This window comes from Somniosus microcephalus, unplaced genomic scaffold, assembly GCF_052327205.1.
Source record: "Somniosus microcephalus isolate GS21.2 unplaced genomic scaffold, FLI_Smic_1.0 unresolved_chr1, whole genome shotgun sequence".
Taxonomy (NCBI): Eukaryota; Metazoa; Chordata; class Chondrichthyes; order Squaliformes; family Somniosidae; genus Somniosus; species Somniosus microcephalus.
In genome coordinates this window covers 27709761-27733579 of record NW_028225179.1, presented here as the reverse complement: position 1 = coordinate 27733579, position 23819 = coordinate 27709761, and the positions used below count along the sequence as shown (strand labels likewise).

The 23819-nt window shown below is 48.3% G+C and overlaps 1 long non-coding RNA gene and 1 pseudogene across 2 annotated transcripts in view; one reads left to right on the top strand and one right to left on the bottom strand.

Annotated features, from left to right (window-relative positions):
* LOC147094447 (uncharacterized) overlaps positions 1 to 23819 on the top strand; it is a 440563-nt pseudogene that overhangs the window by 61401 nt on the left and 355343 nt on the right.
* LOC147094455 (uncharacterized) overlaps positions 11478 to 23819 on the bottom strand; it is a 47268-nt gene continuing 34926 nt past the window's right edge. For both annotated transcript variants that reach the window (XR_015074742.1, XR_015074743.1), the window contains exons 2-3: positions 17456 to 17550; positions 11478 to 12000 (exon numbers count right to left, since the gene is read on the bottom strand). This is a non-coding gene — a long non-coding RNA (uncharacterized LOC147094455). The remainder of the gene's footprint in view (positions 12001 to 17455; positions 17551 to 23819) is intronic.

Below are 23819 nucleotides of genomic sequence, written 5' to 3'. Positions count from 1 at the left end.
CCTTGGGCCCCAGCTATTCACAATATATATTAATGATCTAGACGAGGGAACTAGATGTAATATCTCCAAGTTTGCAGATGACACAAAGCTGGGTGGGCGTGTGTGCTGTGAGGAGGATGCCGAGAAACTCCAGTATGATTTGGACAGGTTGGAGGATTGGGCAGATGCAGTATAATGTGGATAAATGCGAGGTTATCCACTTTGGTGGCAAAAACAGGAAGTCGGATTATTATCTGAACGGCAATAGATTGGGAGAAGGGGAAGTGCAACGAGACCTGGGTGTTCTTGTGCACCAGTCGCTGAAGGTAAGCATGAAGGTGCAGCAGGCGGTTAAGAAGGCAAATGGTATGTTGGCCTTTGTAGCGAGAGGGTTTGAGTACAGGAACAAGGATGTCTTGCTGCAGTTGTACAGGGCCTTGGTGAGACCGCACCTTGAGTATTGTGTGCAGTTTTGGTCACCTTATCTGAGGAAGGATGTTCTTGCCATGGAGGGAGTGCAGCGAAGATTCGCCAGACTGATACCTGGGATGGCAGGAATGACGTATGAGGAGAGATTGGGTCGATTTGGGCTTGTACTCGCTGGAATTTAGAAGAATGAGAGGGGATCTCATTGAAACTTATAAAATTCTGACAGGACTGGACAGACTAAATGCAGGAAGGATGTTCCCGATGGTCGGGAAATCCAGAACCTGGGGTCACGGTCTAAGGATAAGGGGTAAGCCATTTAGGACAGAAATGAGGAGGAATTTCTTCACCCAGAGAGTGGTGAACCTGTGGAATTCTCTACCACGGAAGGCAGTGGAGGCCAGTTCATTAAATATATTCAAGAAGGAGTTAGATATATTTCTTAAGGCTAAAGGGATCAAGGGATATGGGGAGAAGGCAGGGACCGGGTACTGAGTTTGGATGATCAGCCATGATCTCATTGAATGGTGGAGCAGGCTCGAGGGGCCGAATGGCTTACTCCTGCTCCTATCTTCTATGTTTCTATACAGTGCAGGAGGAGGCCATTCAGTCCCTCGAGCCTGCTCCGCCATTCAATAAGATCATGGCTGGTCTGCAACCTCACTCCATACACCCGCCTTTGGCCCATATCCCTTAATACCTTTGGTTAACAAAAATCACTCAGTCTCCGATTTAAAATTAACAATTGATCGAGCATCAATTGCCGTTTGCGGAAGAGAGTTCGAAACTTCTACCACCCTTTGTGTGTAGAAGTGTTTCCTAATTTCACTCCTGAAAGGTCTGGCTCTAATTTTTAGACTCTGCCCCCAGTCCTAGAATCCCTAACCAGAGGAAATAGTTTCTCTCTATCTACCCTATCTGTTCCCCTTAATATCTCTCAAACTTCGATCAGATCGCCCCTTAACCTTCTAAATTCTAGGGAATACAACCCTAGTTTGTGTAATCCCTCCTCGTAACTTAACCCTTGGAGTCTTTGAACGAGCTCTCCAATTAATCCCACTCCCCTCATATCCCTGCAAATTTTTCCCCTTAAAGTATCGATCCAATTCTCTTTTGAAAGCTACTATTGAATCTGCTTCCACCGCCCTTTCAGGCAGCGCATTCCAGATCACAACAACTCGCTGCGTAATAAACATTCTCCTCACCTCGCCTCTGGTTCTTTTGTCAATGACCTTATCTCTGTGTCCTCTGGTTACCGACCCTCCTGCCGCTGGAAACAGTTTCTCTTTATTTACTCTATCCAAACCCTTCATGATTTTGAACGCCTCTATTAAATCTCTACTTAACCTTCTGCTCTAAGGATAACAACCCCAGCTTCTCCAGTCTTTCCACATAACTGAAGTCCCTCATCCCTGGAACCATCCTGGTAAATCTCCTCTGCACCCTCTCCAAGGCCTTGACATCCTTCCTAAAGTGTGGTTCCCAGAACTGGACACAATACTCCAGCTGGTGCGTAACCAGTGATTTATAAGGGTTTAAGAACATAAGAAACAGGAGCAGGAGTAGGCCATTCGGCCCTTCGAGCCTGCTCCGACATTCAATGAGATCATGGCTGATCTTCTGCCTCAACTCCATTCACCGGCCCTATCGCCATATCCCTTGATGCCCTTACTAGTCAGAAATCTATTGACTTCTGTTTTGAATATACCCAATGACTGAGCCTCCACAGCCCTCTGGGGTAGAGAATTCCAAAGATTCACCACCATCTGTGTGAAGAAATGTCTTCTCACCTCAGTCCTGAATGGCCGACCCTTTATCCTGAGGCTCTGGCCCCTGGTTCTAGACACACCAGCCAAGGGAAACATTCTCCCAGCATCCATCCCTATCCCTGTAATAATTTTGTATGCTTCAATGAGATCCCCTCTCATTCTTCTGAATTCAAGAGAATACAGGCCTAGTTTACTCAACCTCTTCTCATACGACAGTCCCGCCATCCCAGGAATCAATCTCGTGAACCTTCGTTGCACTCCCTCTATGGCAAGTATATCCTTCCTTAGGTAAGGAGACCAAAATTGTACACAGTACTCCAGGTGTGGTCTCACCAAGGCCCTATATAATTGGAGTAAGACTTCTTTACTCCTGTACTCAAAACCTCTTGTAATGAAGGCCAGCATACCATTTGCCTTCCTAATGGCTTGCTGCACCTGCACATTCACTTTCAGTGACTAATGTACAAGGACACTCAGGTCCCTTTGATCATCTGCATTCCCCAATTGTTCACCATTTAGGAAATATTCTGCCTTTCTGTTTTTTCTACCAAAGTGAATAACTTCAAATTTATCCACATTATATTCCATCTGCCATGTTCTCGCCCACTCACTGAGCCTGTCGAGATCCCCTTGAAGCCTCTTCACATCCTCTTCACAACTGCCACTGCCACCTAGCTTTGTATCATCAGCAAATTTTGAAATGTTACATTTAGTCCCCTCATCCAAATCATTTATATAGATTGTGAATAGCTGGGGCCCAAGCACCAATCCCCGTGGTACCCCACTAGTCACAGCCTGTCATCCTGAAAAAGATCCGTTTATCCCTACTCTTTGTTTTTTGTCTGTTAACCAGTTCTCAATCCATGCTAGTATATTACCCCCAATTCAATGTGCCCTAATTTTGTTCACCAACCTCTTGTGTGGGACCTTATTGAAGGCCTTCTGAAAATCCAAAAACATCACATCTACCAGTTCCCCTTTGTCTACTCCACTAGTTACATCCTCAAAGAACTCCAATAGGTTTGTCAACAGGATTTCCCTTTCATAAATCCAGTTTGACTCTGCCCAATCTTACTATTAGTTTCTAAGTGCCCAGTTATTGCATCCTTTGTAATAGATTCCTGCATTTTCCCAACTACTGATGTGAGGCTAACAGGTCTATAGTTCCCCGTTTTCTCTCTCCCTCCTTTCTTAAATAGCGGGGTTACATTTGCTATCCTCCAATCTGCAGGAACCGTTCCAGAAGCTATAGAATTTTGGAAGATGACAGCCAATGCGTCCACTATCCCAATGGCCACCTCTTTCAAAACCCTAGGATGTAGGTCATCCGGTCCTTGGGATTTATCGACTTTTAGTCCCATTAATTTTGCTAGTACTGTTTTATTACAAACTAGCTGGAGTGCCAAGCGGTGCCGAGGGTTCTTTGAGGGCATGTTGTTGTTGGAAGAGAGAGAGAGAGAGACTGGGGGAGTAGAGAGAGACAGGGGGGGGGGGAGAGAGAGAGAGAGACTGGGGGGCAGAGAGAGAGAGACTGGGGGGGAGAGAGAGAGAGACTGGGGGGGAGAGAGAGAGAGACTGGGGGGGAGAGAGAGAGAGAGAGAGAGACTGGGGGGAGAGAGAGAGAGAGAGTGACTGGGGGGAGAGAGCGAGAGAGAGATGGGGGGGAGAGAGAGAGAGAGACTGGGGGGGGAGAGAGAGAGAGAGAGAGACCGGGGGAGAGAGAGAGAGAGAGACAGGGGGGGAGAGAGAGAGAGAGAGACTGGGGGAAGAGAGAGAGAGAGACCGGGGGGGAAGAGAGAGAGAGAGAGAGAGAGACTGGGGGGGGGGAGAGAGAGAGCGAGAGACTGGGGGGGGAGAGAGAGAGAGAGAGAGAGAGGCAGGGGGGGAGAGAGAGAGAGAGACTGGGGGAAAGAGAGAGAGAGAGAGAGAGAGAGAGACCGGGGGGAGAGAGAGAGAGAGAGACAGGGGGGAGAGAGAGAGAGAGAGACTGGGGGAAGAGAGAGAGAGAGACCGGGGGGGAAGAGAGAGAGAGAGACCGGGGGGAAGAGAGAGAGAGAGACTGGGGGGAGAGAGCGAGAGAGAGATGGGGGGAGAGAGAGAGAGAGACTGGGGGAAAGAGAGAGAGAGAGAGACTGGGGGGGGGAGAGAGAGACCGGGGGGGGGAGAGAGAGAGAGACCGGGGGGGAAGAGAGAGAGAGAGACTGGGGGGAAGAGAGAGAGAGAGAGACTGGGGGGAGAGAGAGAGACACTGGGGGGGGGAGAGAGAGAGAGAGAGAGATGGGGGAGAGAGAGAGACGGGGGAGAGAGAGAGAGACGGGGAGAGAGAGAGCGACTCGGGGGGAGCGAGAGAGAGAGACTGGGGAGGAGAGACTGGGGGAAGACAGAGCGAGAGAGTGGGGGGGAGAGAGAGACTGGGGGGAAGAGAGAGAGAGAGAGACCGGGGGGGAAGAGAGAGAGAGAGAGACTGGGGGGAAGAGAGAGAGAGAGAGAGAGAGACTGGGGGGGAGAGAGAGAGAGAGAGATGGGGGGAGAGAGAGAGAGAGACTGGGGGGGAGAGAAACATAGAAACATAGAGATAGGAACAGGAGTAGGCCATTCGGCCCTTCGAGCCTGCTCCGCCATTCAATGAGATCATAGCTGATCTTACCAGTTCAGTACCCCGTCCCCGCCTTTTCTCCGTAACCCTTAATCCCCTTAGCCTTCAGAAATATATCCAATTCTCTCTTGAAAATATTTATTGAATTAGCCTTCACAGCCCTCTGTGGCAGGGAGTTCCACAGGCTCACCACTCTTTGAGTGAAGAAATTCTTCCTCATCTCTGTTTTAAATGATTTGCCCGCTATTTTTAGACTGTGGCCCCTGGTTCTGTGCTCCCCGGCCATTGGAAACATTCTCTCTGAATTCAGCCTGTCCAGGCCTGCCATAATTTTATATGTTTCGATGAGATCCCCTCTCAATCTTCTAAACTCCAGTGAGTACAAGCCCAAACTATTTAATCTCTCTTCGTAGGTCATTCCCGCCATTCCAGGTATCAGCCTGGTGAATCGCCGTTGCACTCTTTCCATGGCAAGAACATCCTTCCGCAGATGGGGCGACCAAAACTGTACACAATACTCCAGATGCGGTCTCACCAGCACCTTGTACAGCTGTAGTAAGGTATCCCTATTCCTATACTCGAACCCCCTTGATATGAAGGCCAACATACCATTTGCCTTCTTAATCGCCTGTTGCACCTGCATGCTCTCCTTCAGTGACTGGTGCACAAGAACACCCAGGTCCCTCTGCACTTCCCCATCTCCCAATCTATTGCCATTTAGATAATAATCTACCCTCCTGTTTTTACCCCCAAAGTGGATAACCTCGCATTTATCCACATTATAGTGCATCTGCCACGTATCCGCCCATTCCCCCAACCTGTCCAAATCGCACTGTAGCCTCCTGACATCCTCATCAGAGCCCACCCCTCCTCCCAGTTTAGTGTCGTCAGCGAATTTGGAAATATTGCATCCAATTCCCTGATCCAGATCATTTATATATATTGTGAACAGCTGGGGTCCCAGGACAGATCCTTGCGGCACCCCGCTGGTCACTGCCTGCCACTCCGAAAACGAGCCGTTTATTCCATGTGGTAAACCACTGTTTGTATTCCTGTTTGTCCTGTTTGTATTCCACTGTGTACATGCCTGGACATGCCTCGGCTGACTCCTCCCACAGGTCCTAGTATAAAGGTGACTGCTCCCCAGCCCTTGGTATCCTGGACCGGTCGACCACTCGAGGCAGACCTCCATTCTGTTGTTAATAAAAGCCTTTAGTTACTCTTCTAACTCTCAGTCTTTTATGAGTAATTGATAGCGCATCAATTTTATTAACAACATTTTTATAATGGAGAAGATCCTCACACCAGCATGCCTGGACTTAGATCATCGGGAGGCGGACTCATCCACCAAGTTTACTCACTGGCTTAAGTGTTTCGAAAAATTCCTGACCGCCTCCGAAGCAATCAAATCGGACGAGGACAAGCTGGATATCCTGACCTCCAAAGTGAACCACCGAGTGTACTCGGTCATCCAAGACGCGACCTCGTACGCGGACGCTATCAAGCTCCTCAAGGACCAGTACACGCGCCCAGTGAACGAAGTGTACGCCAGGCACCTTCTGGGGAGTCGTAAACAACAACCTGGGGAATCGACCATGGAATACCTTCAGGCACTGTCTGTGCTTGGCCGGGCCTGTGGTTGTAAGGATGTAAAGGCCGCCGTGTACACAGAGGAACTTATCCGGGACGCTTTTGTATCGGGCCACAGATCCAATTACACCCGACAGCGACTGTTGGAGCAGAGTAACCTCGACCTCAACAAGGCCTCTGAACTCGCACTATCGTTGGATGCAGCCTACCAGGGCATGGATGCCTACTCCTCTGCACCGTGGACGCCGCGGGGAATGACAGCCTGGGACACGGTAGGACCGCCTCATAGCGCCGTGCCACCCCAGCCACACCCCAACAACGGCCCAACTACCGCAGCAGTGTCCCAAGGCCAGACAGCAGTGCCCCAAGTCCAGAAATGCTACTTCTGTGGCCAGGCAAAACACCCCAGAGCGCGCTGCCCGGCGAAAAACGCGATCTGCTCGGGCTGCGGGAAGAAGGGACACTATGCTAGCGTCTGCAGGGCCAAAGCCACCCCGAACCCCAGCAGTGCCGCGTGTGGTCCATGCGGGCCGCCATCTTGGGCCTCCCCGGCCATGTGCGAACCACCGGTACAGCAGCCATTTTGGACGCCTCCAGCCACATGGGGATCATGGACGCCGCCATCTTGGACGACAGCCGGAACGCAGCAGGCCCCCAACACCGCCTCATCTGATACCCGCAGCGACACACCGACCCCTACGCTGGCATCCGTTACACTGGACCAAGCGAGACCGCACCAGCTGGCCAGTTCCACAATGGACATTAAGGTAAATGGTCACGATACAATCTGCCTTTTTGACTCTGGGAGCACGGAGAGCTTCATCCACCCCGACACGGTGCGGCGTTGCTCTCTCCCAGTCCTGCCTGCGCAACAGCGGATTTCTATGGCCTCCGAGTCCCAGTCGGCGGACATCGGCGGCTACTGCGTGGTGACACTCGTAGTAGACGGGACCGTGTACGATCATTTTAAACTTCTGGTCCTGCCTGACCTCTGCGCTGCCGTCCTGCTGGGGTTAGATTTTCAGTGCCACCTTAAAAGTGTTACGATGGCGTACGGTGGACCCCTACCCCCACTCACAGTCCGCAGCCAGCAGCTTCCAAATTGCCCGCCGCGCACCAGGTGCAACCTCTCCACACTCAGAGTCACCCCCCCACCACTGTTTGCTAACCTCACCCCCGACTGTAAGCCCATCGCCACAAAGAGCAGGCGATACAGTGCCGGGGACAGGGTTTTCATTAAAACCGAAGTGGAGCGGCTCCTGAAAGAAGGGATTATTGAGGGCAGCACCAGCCCCTGGCGAGCCCAGGTTGTGGTCGTTAAGACCGGCGAGAAGCAGCGCCTGGTCATCGACTACAGCCAGACAATAAATCGCTACACCCTGCTGGACGCCTACCCACTCCCCCGTATAGCTGATATGGTCAACCAGATCGCGCAGTACCGCGTCTTCTCGACCATTGACCTGAAATCAGCGTACCACCAGCTCCCCATCCGCCCTGAGGACCGCCAGTACACTGCCTTTGAGGCAAACGGCCGCCTCTATCACTTCCTTAGGGTTCCCTTTGGCCTCACCAACGGGGTCTCCGTCTTCCAAAGGGAGATGGACCGGATGGTAGATCAAAATGCGTTGCAGGCCACTTTCCCATATCTGGACAATGTGACCATCTGCGGCCATGACTTGCAGGACCATGACGCAAACCTCGAAAAATTCCTCCGCACCGCCCAACTCCTAAACCTGACATATAACAAGGAGAAGTGCATATTCCGCACAAACCGCCTCGCCATCCTTGGCTGTGTTGTGGAACACGGAGTCATCGGCCCCGACCCCGACCGGATGCGTCCCCTTATGGAACTTCCACTGCCCCACTGCCTCAAGGCCCTGAAGAGGTGCCTAGGGTTTTTCTCCTATTACGCCCAGTGGGTCCCCTACTATGCGGACAAGGCCCGTCCGCTGATCAAGTTCACCTCTTTTCCCTTGACGGCAGAGGCCCGCTTAGCCTTCCACCGTATCAAGGAGGACATTGCCAAAGCCACCATGCACGCAGTGGACGAATCCATCCCCTTCCAGGTGGAAAGCGACGCGTCCGACTTTGCCCTGGCCGCTACCCTCAATCAGGCGGGGAGACCCGTGGCCTTCTTTTCGCGAACCCTCCAAGGCCCGGAGACCAGACACTCCGCTGTTGAGAAGGAGGCCCAGGCGATTGTGGAGGCTGTGCGTCATTGGAGGCACTACCTGGCCGGAAAACGATTTACCCTGCTCACTGACCAGCGTTCAGTTGCTTTTATGTTTAACAACAAGCAGAGGGGCAAAATCAAAAATGACAAGATCTTGAGGTGGAGAATCGAACTTTACACCTACAACTACGAGATCTTGTACCGGCCCGGGAAGCTAAATGAACCCCCGGATGCGCTATCGCGTGGCACCTGCGCCAGCGCGCAGATCGATAGACTACGGGCCCTCCACAATGACCTCTGCCACCCGGGGGTCACCAGGTTCTTCCACCTCATCAAGGCCCGCAACCTGCCTTACTCTATTGAGGAGGTCAGGATCATGACCAGGAACTGCCAAGTCTGCGCTGAGTGCAAACCGCACTTTTATAGACCAGACAGGGCCCACCTGATAAAAGCCACTCGCCCCTTCGAGCGCCTGAGCGTTGATTTTAAAGGGCCTCTCCCCTCCTCCGACCGCAATGTGTACTTCCTCAATATTATTGATGAGTACTCCCGTTTCCCGTTCGCCTTCCCCTGCCCGGACATGACCAGTGCCACGGTCATTAAATGTCTGAACAACCTCTTCACCCTGTTCGGCTTCCCCAGCTATATCCATAGCGACCGGGGCTCATCGTTTATGAGCGACGAACTCCGTCAGTACCTGCTAACTAGGGGTATTGCCACAAGCAGGACCACCAGTTACAACCCCCGGGGGAACGGACAGGTGGAAAGAGAAAATGCGACGGTTTGGAAGGCCGTCCTGCTAGCCTTAAAGTCTAGGGGCCTTCCAACCTCCCGCTGGCAGGATGTACTCCCCGATGCGCTCCACTCTATTCGGTCACTGCTCTGCACTGCCACTAACGCCACCCCTCATGAGAAAATGTTTGTTTTCCCAAGGAAGTCCACATCGGGGACATCGCTACCGCCATGGCTGACGTCCCCAGGGCCGGTCCTACTGAGAAGACACGTGAGGACCCATAAAACGGACCCCCTGGTCGAGAGGGTCGACCTCCTCCACGCCAACCCCCAGTATGCTTACATCGCATACCCGGACGGGCGGGAGGACACAGTCTCCATAAGAGACCTTGCACCCTCGGGGGCCGCAGTAACCCACTACCCACTACCACCCCCCCCCACGATCCGATATCCAGCCCCAGCAGACGGCAGGCCTGGGCCCCGCGACCCGCTCGACATCTACGAGGACGACACGCCTGTGCCACAGCCTACGCTGGACTCGACGCCGGAAGCTTCACTACCCCTGCCGTCGCCACGCCGATCACAGCGGCAGACAAGACCTCCGGAGAGACTCCAATACACTAACTTTTAATACACTTCACCCCGCCGGACTCAATTTTAAACAAGGGGTGAATGTGGTAAACCACTGTTTGTATTCCTGTTTGTCCTGTTTGTATTCCACTGTGTACATGCCTGGACATGCCTCGGCCGACTCCTCCCACAGGTCCTAGTATAAAGGTGACTGCTCCCCAGCCCTTGGTATCCTGGACCGGTCGACCACTCGAGGCAGACCTCCATTCTGTTGTTAATAAAAGCCTTTAGTTACTCTTCTAACTCTCAGTCTTTTATGAGTAATTGATAGCGCATCATTCCAACTCTCTGTTTTCTATCCGCCAGCCAGTTCTCTATCCACGTTAATACTTTGCCCCCAATCCCATGAGCCTTAATTTTGCATGATAATCTTTTGTGTGGAACCTTATCGAAGGCTTTCTGGAAGTCAAGGTACACCACATCCACTGGCTCTCCCCCATCTATTTTACCAGTTACTTCCTCAAAGAGAGAGAGACACTGGGGGGGGGGGAGAGAGAGAGAGAGAGAGATGGGGGGAGAGAGAGAGACGGGGGAGAGAGAGAGAGACGGGGGAGAGAGAGAGAGCGACTCGGGGGGAGAGAGAGAGAGAGACTGGGGAGGGAGAGACTGGGGGGAAGACAGAGAGAGAGACTGGGGGGAAGAGAGAGAGAGAGAGACTGGGGGGAAGAGAGAGAGATGGGGGAGTGAGAGAGAGAGACTGGGGGGAAGAGAGAGAGAGAGAGAGAGACTGGGGGTGTCGAAGTCTCGACTGCCAAGTAAGACTCTTTAAACACAAAGTATCATTAAAGACAGGCTTTATTTGCTTGCAAGGGAAGAGTTGTGTAGTCAAGGGCTACATCAGACCTCTTCAAAGAAATAAAGAAGTTGTTCATATTTATACAGTATAGAAACAAACCAAGCTTTCTATGCTACATGACATAGTATGGAATCATACCTGATTACAAAGGCACAGACCTTGCGAATTATTGAAACAGCGTATTCCGGGCTGCGTTAGAATAGCAAACAGAAATACCTCGGGATAAGATTAACTAATCCTTTATTATGGGATCCCTCTGTTCCTTCTGTTCTCTCACTATACCAGCTGGACCTGTAGGCCGATGTTTACCTTATCATGTCCTTGGCTAATTGTTTGGTGAATGAGGCTCTTTGTAAGCTTATAATAGATAAGGAGTACGAATGTAGCATTCCTAACTTGTCTCATCCCCTAGAGACTGGTTAGTGAATCATGCTGTCGGCCATTTCAGTTTTTAGTCTATGCCCAGGAAGCCATTTTGTGTCTAAGTGAGAAACTGTACTTCCACATTCTTCCCTTTTGTCCTTACAAGGACAACATAACTGAAATTAACCCTTTTTTTTTTTCGGTCCTCATACCAAATTTAGATTTTAGCCAAGGATACCGACTTCTGTTTTGAACCACCCTCGAGATATACCTGTACTGATGGTTGGCCTTATCTAAGATCGTCTTTCGTTTTTGTTTATTCTTAGTGTTTGGGCGTGTATTCTTGTAGGGGTTGAATTGTGTTTGATTTGATTTCAGGTTTATGTCTTTGTGAAGTTCTGCAGCTTATATTAGCCTGCAGGGAAATTAGAACACTGCAGGCTAACATAAGCTGCAGAACTTCACAAAGACATAAACCTGAAATCAAATCAAACACAATTCAACCCCTACAAGAATACACGCCCAAACACTAAGAATAAACAAAAACGAAAGACGATCTTAGACAAGGTCAACCATCAATACAGGTAGGTATTCACGTGTAATTCTCGTTTCTTTCGGGATCTTTCCCCATCTCCTTGGCATATTAGACTCAGTAGTCTGATTAGTATACAAAATATAAGTAACATCTTCATTGTTAGAGTCTTTCAAAATTCAATTGTCTCTATTCGGTGCCTTCTTGCAGTGGGATGCGTGAATCCAGGAAGATCTTTCCTTGACTTTTACGGCTGTGTTTGTAGTCAGGAGCACTTGATATGGTCCTTCAAAGCGTGGTTGTAGACCGTTCTTCCTTTTAAAAACCTTCACGTAGACGTCATCTCCTGGTTTCAAGTCGTGGCACTTTCCCTCTGCTGGACTCGTTTGAGCTTCTTTTACCTGTTGGTGAAAGCTGGAAATACATTTAGTTAATGCAATGCAATAGTTTAGCATAGTCTCGTCCATTTTATGAATGTCCATTTGTTTCACCGTAAATGGTGCTGAGAATGGCAGCCTTAGGGGTCGTCCCATAACAATCTCATATGGAGACAGTCCATTTGTCCTGTTAGTTGCTGCTCGCATTATCATCAATGCTAAGGGTAATAGTTCGACCCATTTAAGTCCAGTTTCATTGCAAAGTTTAGAAAGTTTATTCTTCAGCACTCCATTATGTCTTTCCACCAGTCCTGCGGATTGTGGATGATAACTGCAGTGAAAATGCTGGTTAATCTGCAAAGCTTTACATAGTTCTTTTATAATTGCTCCAGTGAAATGCGATCCTCTGTCGCTTGAAAGCTGCATAGGTATTCCAAACCTGGGTATGACTTCTTTTAACAAGCACTTTGCTACTGTTACAGCATCATTCTTTTTACATGGGAAAGCTTCAACCCATCTTGAAAACATACCTATAATTACTAACACATACTTAAATCCTAAACATGGAGGTAATTCAATAAAATCCATTTGTAAATGTACGAAAGGGCCTGGTGGATTTGGGTGGGAGGCAGCTTGTACCTTCTCTGTCTTGCCTGGATTCATTTCCTGGCAAATGGTGCACCTTTCACTGATTTGTTTTGCAATTGCCGAAATACCTGGTGCATACCATGTTTGATTAATATAGTCTGCCATCCCCCCTTTGTCCGCATGCGTGAACACATGAACGCATCGGGCAATCCATGGAAGTAAAGATTTTGGAGCCACCATGCGGCCGTCATGGTGAACCCATACTCCTTCAGGCGTTTTAAAGCAAAAATCCCTTGCCCAAGCTAACACTTCGTCCGGGTTAGCCTGTGGCTGAAAGGCTAAAACATCATTAATAGAAGGTGGGTCATTATCTGATTTCTGTTGACGCAAAACAAAGGCTGAGACCAGTGGCCCTGTATCTGACAGAGCGGCTGATTTAGCAGCTCTATCTGATCGCTCGTTACCCAAGGATATCTGATCCTGACTGTCTGTATGAGCCTGACATTTAATAACTGAAATCTTAGTGGGGCACACTAGAGCCTTTAAAAGATTATTGATTTGCTCGGCATTCTTAATAGTTGATCCTGAGGAAGTTAGAAATCCCCTTAATTTCCAGATCTGTCCATAATCGTGAGCAACTCCAAAAGCATACCTGGAGTCGGTATAAATGTTAACAGTTTGATCAGTAGCCAATATACAAGCTCTGGTAAGAGCGAAGAGTTCTGCTTGTTGCGCTGAAAATGATTGAGGTAGTGAGAGCGCCTCCATGACTGAATGATCATCAGAAACGGCATACCCAGCCCTAGGTGATCCTTTATCATCCCTAAGGGCCGATCCATCTACGTAGAATACCAAGTCACTATTAGGAACAGGAGTTCCAGATAAATCTGTTCGGGGCTTAGTAGCCAACTGGGTAACCGTGTCACAGCAGTGTGGGATACCGTCCTCTTCTGTGGGTAGCAGCGTGGCTGGATTCAAAACTGAACATCTTTGAATTATGAGATTGGAGTTGGATAACAGTTCAACCTCACATTTGCTGCTACGGGCTGATGTTAGATGCTGAGTGGCGTATTTTGATAACAGTACTTCCACTGAATGTGGTACAAACAAAACAGTTCGGTGATTAAGCGTGATGCCTTGAGCCTGTTGTACAGCGTAATAGGCAGCAGCTAGAATTGGCAGGCATCCAGGCAACCCACGTGCAACGGGATCTAATTGAGTACTGAAATACGCTAAGGGTCGCTGTTTATCCCCGTGGGATTGAGTCAGGACAGATTGAGCAAAACCCGATTTATGATGGACGAAAAGGTTAAACTGTTTCTGATAGTCTGGTAGCCCTAATGCTGGAGCTGATGTAAGGGCTTGTTTAACATTTTCAAAGGCGTCTTCTGCCTTTTTACTCCAGACGAGAGGATCTTCCCCTGTGGGTGCGGAGATATCTAGCAGTGGGCGTACCAGATCTGAATATCCCATGATCCATTGCCTACAGTATCCTGACATGCCGAGAAAATGTTTCAATTGCTGTTTAGTAGTAGGCAAGGGTGCCTCACAAATGGCTTTAATTCTTTCTTGCATCAAAGTTCATGTCCCAAATATTGTACTGTCTCTGACACAAACTGCAGCTTAGAACGTGATATCCTATGTCCTTTTGCCGCTAGGGTGCGTAGCATGATAAGCGAGTCAGTCTGGCATGACTGTGCGTCAGGTGAAGCTATCAGCAAATCATCGATGTATTGGATAAGCGTGGACCCTCCGGTAAAGTGTATGTCTTCTAAATCGCGTTTCAGGCTTTGTGAAAAAATTGTGGGGCTTTCTGTGTAGCCCTGCGGGAGTCTCGTCCAAGTGTACTGTGTTCCTTTGAATGTAAATGCGAACAGGAATTGCGAATCTTGGTGGATAGGGAATACTGGTCAGGATAGTGGCAGGATTTGGCACAACTGGATAAACGGGTAATACTGATTCGTTCACTGCTCTAAGATCCTGCACAAGTCTCCACCTTCCACTTTCTTTCTTTTCTACCGGAAAAATTGGAGTGTTGCATTGACTCTGGGTTGGGACAATTATTCCTTGCTCCAACAAAGAGTTAATGACAGGCTGAATTCCTTGTTCAGCTGCTGCTGAGATCGGGTACTGCGGTCTACGGGGCAATCGAACGGCTGGCTTTAATGTGATCTTGTATGGCTGAGCAGTTAGCATTTTGCCAACTTCATTTGTGTGACTGGACCATACCTGTGGCGGGATCTGATCGAGCAGTTGCTCCGTCTCCCGTGGGATAACTTGAGGGGAGCATTCGCGTAAGGGATACATGGTGCATCTGTCAGTAGGTATATACACCTGTAATCCCTTCTCTGAGCAAATTATTGTTGCTTGCATTTTGCACAACAAATCTCTTCCCAAGAGATTCATAGGGGCTTCCTCTGATAGGAGAAAGACATGTTGGCCATGGGAATTATCTGCTTGTATCTCTAGTGGTTGCGACCACGTCATAGTTTGTGAAGATCCGGAGAGCCCTATACATGAGACATTCTGTTCAGTACACGGGGTTCCTCTGGCATATTGCTTTGTCAATATGGAACGAGTAGCTCCTGTGTCGACGAGAAAGAGAACGCTCTTGCCCTGCATTTGTATAGACAGATATGGCTCCTCTCTAGCATTTACTGACACTAAGGGTAACTGCAGGAGGTGGTTAACGTCTGGGGCTGCGTCTCTGCGTCATGCTGAATAATTTTGCACTCCCGTATTTTGAGTTTCCCAAGGATTCCCTGTAGTGAAATTTGCCTGCGGACGATTGTGAAGCTGGGCTTGGGTACTCATATTGTTGGGTGTACCTTCCCAACCTTGATTGTGCGGTGTTGGGTAAGGGCAATTGGCTTTCCAGTGGTCAATCAGACCACAATTAAAACATGTGCTTGTATTTCCTCCTCCGTTCCACTGGCCCCTGCCACCACCACCTCTACCCCTGCCTCTGAATCTACCTCTGTTATATCCTCTACCTCGTCCCCTGTTCTGACCCTGGTAGTAAATATTAGTCTGGGTGGTCGGGGCTGGAGAAGCTGCTTGCTCCATTAACAAAGAAACTTTATTCTTTTGATCTTTATTCCTTTCCTGTATTCCTTTCAAGATTTGTGTCAATTCAGGAATGGGTTTATGTCTCCAGTCAAGGCAAACTAAAGTCAACGGTTCCTTAAGTTCTGTTCTGAGGCCGTTTACAAGGGCATTAATTAAAGGGATTTGATCATTTTCTTTTGTCATACCCGAATGCTGTCCCATAACCGCTTCCATTATTTCCATATAATCCTCAACGTCTTCATCCCTTTTGTGAGTTGTCTCAATTATCTTTGTCCAATTCATCCTTTTTATGGAATTTGACATGCATTATTCTGTACAATTCAGTCCAGAATGCATCATCAGGTAAGGTTTCTGGATTCCAGCCTTGATTTGTTCTATGGTTTTCGAAAAGCTGAAACCTATCCTGGCCTACGCCTTCCGTCAAAAGGCGGTATTTGGTATCTTTTAACCAAGCTCTAAATAGCTGGTCAACATCCACAATGGTGGGCTGGTGGCAGATAATGATACTTTTGAGTTCATTAATTGCCTTTTCTAAGTTCTCTGTGGGATCGGGTAATTCATGAATTATTGTCCTAAGCACACCAGCTGTCCATGAGCGGTGGACAGCGACTGGAGCTCCGTCAACATTGTGGACATTGGGGAAACGTCTGCGTGGAAAAGCACCAATTCGTTCAGCTCCTCCTTGGTTTGATTGACTGGCAGTCACAGACCTAGTGTTGGGTCTGTTCTCCTGCCTTGCAGCACCGGGGTCAGGTGGTTCAGCAGCTGGTGCGGCTGGTTGTTGTGCTTCGTAGTCAGGAGGTGGGGCTGGTCTTCTGAACCATCCCTCATCCTCGTCATTACTGGAATGAGTCGTGGGAAGGGGAGGATATTCACAAGGAGGGGCGGTGGGCTTCGGGATTTGTCTTAAAGGCATTAGTGTAATCTCTTCTTGTTTAGTCAATTTATTCATTAGATCTCTTTTCTTATTTTTGTTCTCAATTTTGCTAGTTAATATGCTGCGCTCTTTACGTTTTTCTGCTTCCCTTTTCCAGTCTGAGAAGGCAGACCAATTTATTGATTTTGCACCCCTTCTACGTGGGTCTCTGCCTGCTAGGCAGTTTTCTAGACACGTGATTCTATCTAGATTGAATGTACCATCCACGGGGAAAGGGTGTCTATCTTTCTTTGTCCATCTAGCCCACTTAGGTAAATCATTTGTGGATATCTGACCATAGTAGGTAAAGACATAAGAAGCGGGAGTTCCCTTTTCTGGGATCTTGCTCTGTGCAGCTCCCATCTTAGTTTGTTTGGTGTGTTTTTTTTTTAAACTAGGCTCTCTTCTTCTAGATCGCAAGTTTCACCCCTTACCCCCTCACGATTATTACTGACTGTCCAAAGGACCACAAGTGATGAAAAATAACAAGTAATAACAACCGTCAAAGAAAAGATAAGCAATGCAGCTGCCCAAACAGGCAAACAGACCAAATATTCAGACATTTATCTTATACTTTAAACTAAACAAATAGCCAATTCTCAGTTTGCGTTGTACGCCACTACAAGCTGAGTCCTTAACGTTTAACTTATACTTTATGTGAGAGTTTTCTGTCTTAATGTTGTCAATAGTCAACAAAAATGGAAAACAATATAGAATCCTTATGCTTTATTGCGAGGGGCTTGAACCCTCGTAGAAGGTATCTCAACGGAGAAAAATCCTGAGCCTGATAATACAGATCTTAAAAAATTACAGTGACAATTCTCAAACGATACTTTCTGCCGCGGGACTCAGCCCCAGCTCAAGGGACCCACCCTTGATCAAGGGACCCACCCTTGATACTGCAGTTTTAATTTGGTACCTTATCTGTCTGCGACTCAGCCCTGTCGACTTTCCTTTTGCCTTCTTTGCCCGATACTTTTTCTTTAAAGACTTGAGTTGTCAGTATTCTCCTCCCTTCAGTGGTCAACAATAAAAGAAGCAAATGTTACAGAATTCAACTCAACTCTAAAACATGAGTCTTAACTAGAGCGCAGTACTCCCGTCGGAAGAAACAGACCACACCAACATAATATCGAATGAGAAATTCTTTTATGTGAAAAAATCACTGTGGCCATTCAAGATCTGTCATTAGAGATTCACGATGCCCTTGTCCGTGATTTACCGAAAGGCAGCAAGCGATCTCGGTGGAACCTCCAAGTTATACTGTCGAAGTCTCGACTCCCGAGTAAGACTCTTAAACACAAAGTATCGTTAACAACAGGCTTTATTTGCTTGCAAGGGAAGATTTGTGTAGACAAGGGCTACATCAGACCTCTTCCACGTAATACAGGAGTTGTAGTATATTTATACAGTACAGAAGCAAAACAGGCTTTCTATGCCACATGACATAGTATTGAATCATAACTGATTACAAAGGCACAGACCTTGCGAATTATTGAAACAACGTATTCCGGGCTGCGTTAGAATAATGAACGGAAATACCTTGGGATAAGATTAACTAATCCTTTATTATGGGATCTCTCTGTTCCCTCTGTTCTCTCACTGTACCAACTGGGCCTGTGGGCTGATGTTTACCTTATCATGTCCTTGACTGTTTGTTTCGTAAAGGAGGCTCCTTGTTAAGCTTATCACAAACAAGGAGTATGTATATAGCATTCCTAAATTATCTCGTTCCCTTGAAACATGATTAGTGAATCATGCTGTTGGCCATTTTAAATTTTAAATGGATTTCGCTCTATGCTCAGGAAGCCATTTTATGTCGAAATGAGAAACTGTACTTCCACATTAGTTTGGGGATTGAAACAGGGCTGTGGGGAGAGAGCGGGGCATTGGGATTAGTTTCGGATTGATACAGGGCTATGAGGAGAGATCGGGGCAGTGGGATTAGTTTGAGATTGATACAGGGCTTTCGGGAGAGAGCGGGGCATTGGGAATAGTTTGGGATTGATACAGGACTATCGGGAGGGATTGGGGCAGTGTGATTAGTTAGGGATTGATACAGGGCTATGGGGAGAGAGCGGGGCAGTGGGATTAGTTTGGGATTGATACAGGGCTATGGGGAGAGAGCGGGGCAGTGTTATTTGTTTGGGATTGATACAGGACTATGGGGAGAGAGCAGGGCAGTGGGATTAGTTTGGGATTGATACAGAGCTATGTGGAGAAAGTGGGGCAGTGGGATTAGTTTGGGGATTGATACAGGGCTATGGGGTGAGAGCGGGGCAGTGTCATTAGTTTGGGATTGATACAGGGCTATGGGGAGACAGTGGGGCAGTGTGATTAGTTTGGGATTGATACAGAGCTCTGGGGAGAGAGTGGGGCAGTGGGATTAGTTTGGGGATTGATACAGGGCTATGGGGTGAGAGCGGGGCAGTGTGATTAGTTTGGGATTGATACAGGGCTATGGGGAGACAGTGGGGCAGTGTGATTAGTTTGGGATTGATACAGGGCAATCGGGAGAGAGCGAGGCATTGGGAATAGTTTGGGATTGATACAGGGCTATTGGGAGAAACTGGGGCAGCGTGATTAGTTTGGCATTGATACAGGGCTATGGGGACAGAGCGGGTCATTGGGATTAGTTTGCGATTGATACAGGGCTATCGGGAGAGAGCGGGACAGTGGGATTAGTTTAGGATTTATACAGGGCACTCGGGAGTGAGCGGGGCAGTGGGATTAGTTTCGGATTGATACAGGGCTATGTGGAGTGAGCGGGGCAGTGGGATTATTTTGGGGATTGATACAGGGCTATGGGGAGAGAGCGGGGCAGTGTGATTAGTTTGGGGATTGATACAGGGCTATGGGGAGAGAGCGGGCAGGCGGATTAGTTTTGGGATTGATACAGGGCTATGGGGTGAGAGTGGGGCAGTGTGATTAGTTTGGATTGATACAGGGCTTTGGGGAGAGAGCGGGGCAGTGTGATTAGTTTGGGATTGATACAGGTCTATGGGGAGAGAGCGGGGCAGTTGGATTATTTTGGGATTGTTACAGGGCTATGGGGTAGAGCGGGGCAGTGGGATTAGTTTGGGATTGATACAGGGCTATTGGGAGAGATCGGGGCAGTGTGATTAATTCGGGATTGATACAGGGTTATCGGGAGAGAGCGAGGCATTGGGAAAAGTTTGGGATTGATACAGGGCTATGGGGAGAGAGCAGGTCAGTGTGATTAGTTTGGGATTGATACAGGGCTGTCGAGAGAGAGCGGGGCAGTGGTATTAGTTTGGGATTGATACAGGGCTATTGGGAGAGAGCGAGGCATTGGGAAAAGTTTGGGATTGATACAGGGCTATCTGGAGAGAGCGGGGCAGTGGCATTAGTTTGGGATTGATACAGGGCTGTCGAGAGAGAGCGGCGCAGTGGGATTAGTTTGGGGATTGATACAGGGCTATGGATAGAGAGCGGGGCAGTGGGATTAGTTTGGAGAATGATACAGGGCTATGTGGAGAGCGGGGCAGTGGGATTTGTTTGGATATAACACAGGGCTATGGGGAGAAAGCAGGGCAGTGGGCTTACATTGGGGTTTGATACAGGGCTATGGGGAGAGAGCGGGGCAGTGGGATTTGTTTGGGATTGATACAGGGCTATGGGGAGAAAGCAGGGCAGTGGGATTAGTTTGGGATTGATACAGGGCTATCGGGAGAGATCGGGGCAGTGGGATTAGTTTGGGATTGATACAGGCCTATCGGGAGAGAGCGAGGCATTGGGAAAAGTTTGGGATTGATACAGGGCTATCGGGAGAGAGCGGGGCAGTGGCATTAGTTTGAGATTGATACAGGGCTAGGGGAGTAAGCGGGGCATTGCGATTAGTTTGGGATTGATGCAGGGCTATGGGGTTTTGTATATTCCACATGTCCTGTGCTTGAAATCTCTGACATTGGCCAGACAATTTTTCAGCATTTCATTGCCTTGGGCTGTTTACTATGAACACCTTTACCTGTTTCTGATCTACACAGGATGCAACAGATCAGAAAAACCTCCATTCAACCATGCGATTCCTGTCTCTGCAAAGACATCATACTGTTCCACAATGCAGGAATGTCGCAAAAAGCTTTTGATAGCTGAGAACAACTTTAACCATTCAAACCTTTCAGGTAAAGAAGCTTCTAGATTCCGAGCCACAAATTGAATCGTTTAAGGCATAAAGAATGTCACAGAAATGTGATTTATTGCTGTTACTTTACAATTTACAAATATACACACAATTTGTGTCACTGAATTATAAACAAAAAGCAGGCAAAGCTATGACTTAACAGAAAAAAACAATTGTTTTTCTTCTTGGACAGCAAAACCAGTCAGACTGACTTGCAAATGTTTACTGATATGTTGACATAAAGATTTATAATTTACCAATTTTGCTTCTAATGTTTTTCTCTCAAACATTCTCCACAATATTAATCCCTGCTCTTGTCACAAGGAGTGTTGAATTATTTTAGGTACTTCGCAATTAAAAGCAGGATACAAACTTCATTATACTCACAAATTTTAATCTCCTATTTCAAACATTCAAACCAAATCGAAGTGTACGTTATCACTTTAATCAAAGTATTTTCTGTGTCTCTCTCAATAAACAAAGAGTGGTTTCTTCTAAATTAGCTTCCGGCAATTTTTATACATCATTACATAACTCTTGCTTCAATTAACACTCCACTAAATGTATAAGAGGATATCTATATTTACGTTATTCCTGCGACTTGTTAGGACTATCGAATGACAGACATTATAAAATGGTTTGTGTTTTTCCCCTTTCTTGGTTCTCTTCCTAAATGTCTTAATGGTATATTTTTAAAAAGTCATTAAAAAGTAATATGTAACTCCTACAAATCCTCCCCTACCTTCCCCCTCCTCAACACCATGATTGCATGTTTGTGTAAAGCTACTCACTTCAGGCAATCACTCAAAATCAAATCTTGATATATTTCAATTTGAAAACATTTTAACCATTTCAGAGCGTTTGGACTTCAAGACCTGGTTGAAACTTGTTTAGATGAGGGGAAAATTGGCTTTTGCTTCAGTCTCTTCCAAAATCATGCTCGAAACTTAGGGGGAGAAAGTGTTTCTTACACTCATTTTTGGTGAAATGTTCATTAAAAATCTTTAAATTCTTTCAAGTCTCACTGCAGCTTTGACAGAAGAAGTTGCTCCAAGTTTCTCTTTCCCCCTTCAATGCTGTCGTTAAACATCTGACAAACTAAAGTCTAATTCCAAACGGAGCTCCAATCAGAAAGTGAATAAAGTGGTTAAACTTCCTAAGAAGGCGGCGAGGTTATCTATCCCCAGCCTTGGAGATGAGCTGGGATCAGTTTTTGGAGATGTTGTTTCCTCTTTTTCTGTTGCCGCTCCCTCCGTCTCTCAGACTCTGAGGTACAAACTGGGGCACAAACTATTTCCCTTTCTCGCAACATGATTTAAATAACCCTGGCTGATTTCCCTCTCTCTGTAACCCAGAGGTCACTGGGCAGTGATCAGGAGCATGAACCCTGGCTGATTTCCCCTCTCTCTCTAACCCAGGGCTCACTGGACTGTGATCAGGAGCAGGAACCCTGGCTGATTTCGCCTCTCTCTCTAACCCAGGGGTCACTGGACTGTGATCAGGAGCAGGAACCCTGGCTGATTTAACCTCTCTCTAACCAAGGGGTCACTGGATAGTGATCAGGAGCAGGAACCCTGGCTGATTTCCCTCTCTCTCTAACCCAGGGGTCACTGGGCAGTGATCAGGAGCATGAACCCTGGCTGAAATCCCCTCTCTCCGGGCGGCACGGTGGCATAGTGGATAGCACTGTTGCCTCACAGCACCAGGGATCCTGATTCGAATCCGGCCTCGGGTGACTGTCTGTGTGGGGTTTGCACATTCTCCCCGTGTTTGCGTGGGTTTTCTCCGGGTGCTCCGGTTTCCTCCCACAGTCCAACGATGTGCGGGTTAGGATGATTGGCTATGATAAATTGACCCTTAGTGTTAGGGAGGTTAAATACATGGGGTTACGGGGATCGGGTGGGTTATGTGTCGGTGCAGGCTCGATGGGCCGAAATGGCCTCTATCTGCACTGTGGGGTTTCTGTGTTTCTGTGTGTTTCTCTCTAACACAGGGGTCACTGGACTGTGATCAGGAGCAGGAACCCTGGCTGATTTCACATGTCTCTCTAACCCAGGGGTCACTGGGCAGTGATCAGGAGCAGGAACCCAGGCTGATTTCCCCTCTCTCTAACCCAGGGGTCACTGGACAGTGATCAGGAGCATGAACCCTGGCTGATTTCCCTCTCTCTCTAACCCAGGGGTCACTGGGCAGTGATCAGGAGCAGGAACCCTGGCTGATTTCCCCACTCACTAACCCAGGGGTCACTGGATAGTGATCAGGAGCATGAACCCTGGCTGATTTCCCTCTCTCTCTAACCCAGGGGTCACTGGATAGTGATCAGGAGCAGGAACCCTGGCTGATTTCCCTCTCTCTCTAACCCAGGGGTCACTGGATAGTGATCAGGAGCGTGAACCCTGGCTGATTTCCCTCTCTCTCTAACCCAGGGGTCACTAGATAGTGATCAGGAGCGTGAACCCTGGCTGATCTCCCCTCTCTCTCTAACCCAGGGGTCACTGGACTGTGATCAGGAGCAGGAACCCTGGCAGATTTCACCTCTCTCTCAAACCCAGGGCTCACTGGACAGTGATCAGGAGCACGAACCCTGGCTGAGCTCCCCTCTCTCTAACCCAGGGGTCACTGGACAATGATCAGGAGTATGAACCCTGGCTGGTTCCCACTCTCTCTAACTCAGGGATCACTGGATAGTGATCAGGAGCTGGAACCCGGGCTGATTTCCCCTCTCTCTAACCCAGGGGTCACTGGACAGGGAGCAGGAATCCTGGCTGATTCCCCCTCTCTCTAACCCAGGGGTCACTGGGCAGTGATCAGGAGCAGGAACCCTGGCTGATTCCCATCTCTCTCTAACCCAGGGGTCACTGCACAGTGATCACGAGCAGGAACCCTGGCTGGTTCCCCCTCGATCTAACTCAGGAGTCACTGGATAGTGATCACGAGCTGGAACCCTGGCTGATTTCCCCTCTCTCTAACCCAGGGGTCACTGGACAATGATCAGGAGCAGGAACCCTGGCTGATTCCCCTCTCTCTCTAAACCAGGTGTCACTGCACAGTGATCACGAGCAGGAACCCTGGCTGGTTCCCCCTCTCTCTAGCCCAGGGGTCACTGGATAGTGATCAGGAGCATGAACCCTGGCTGATT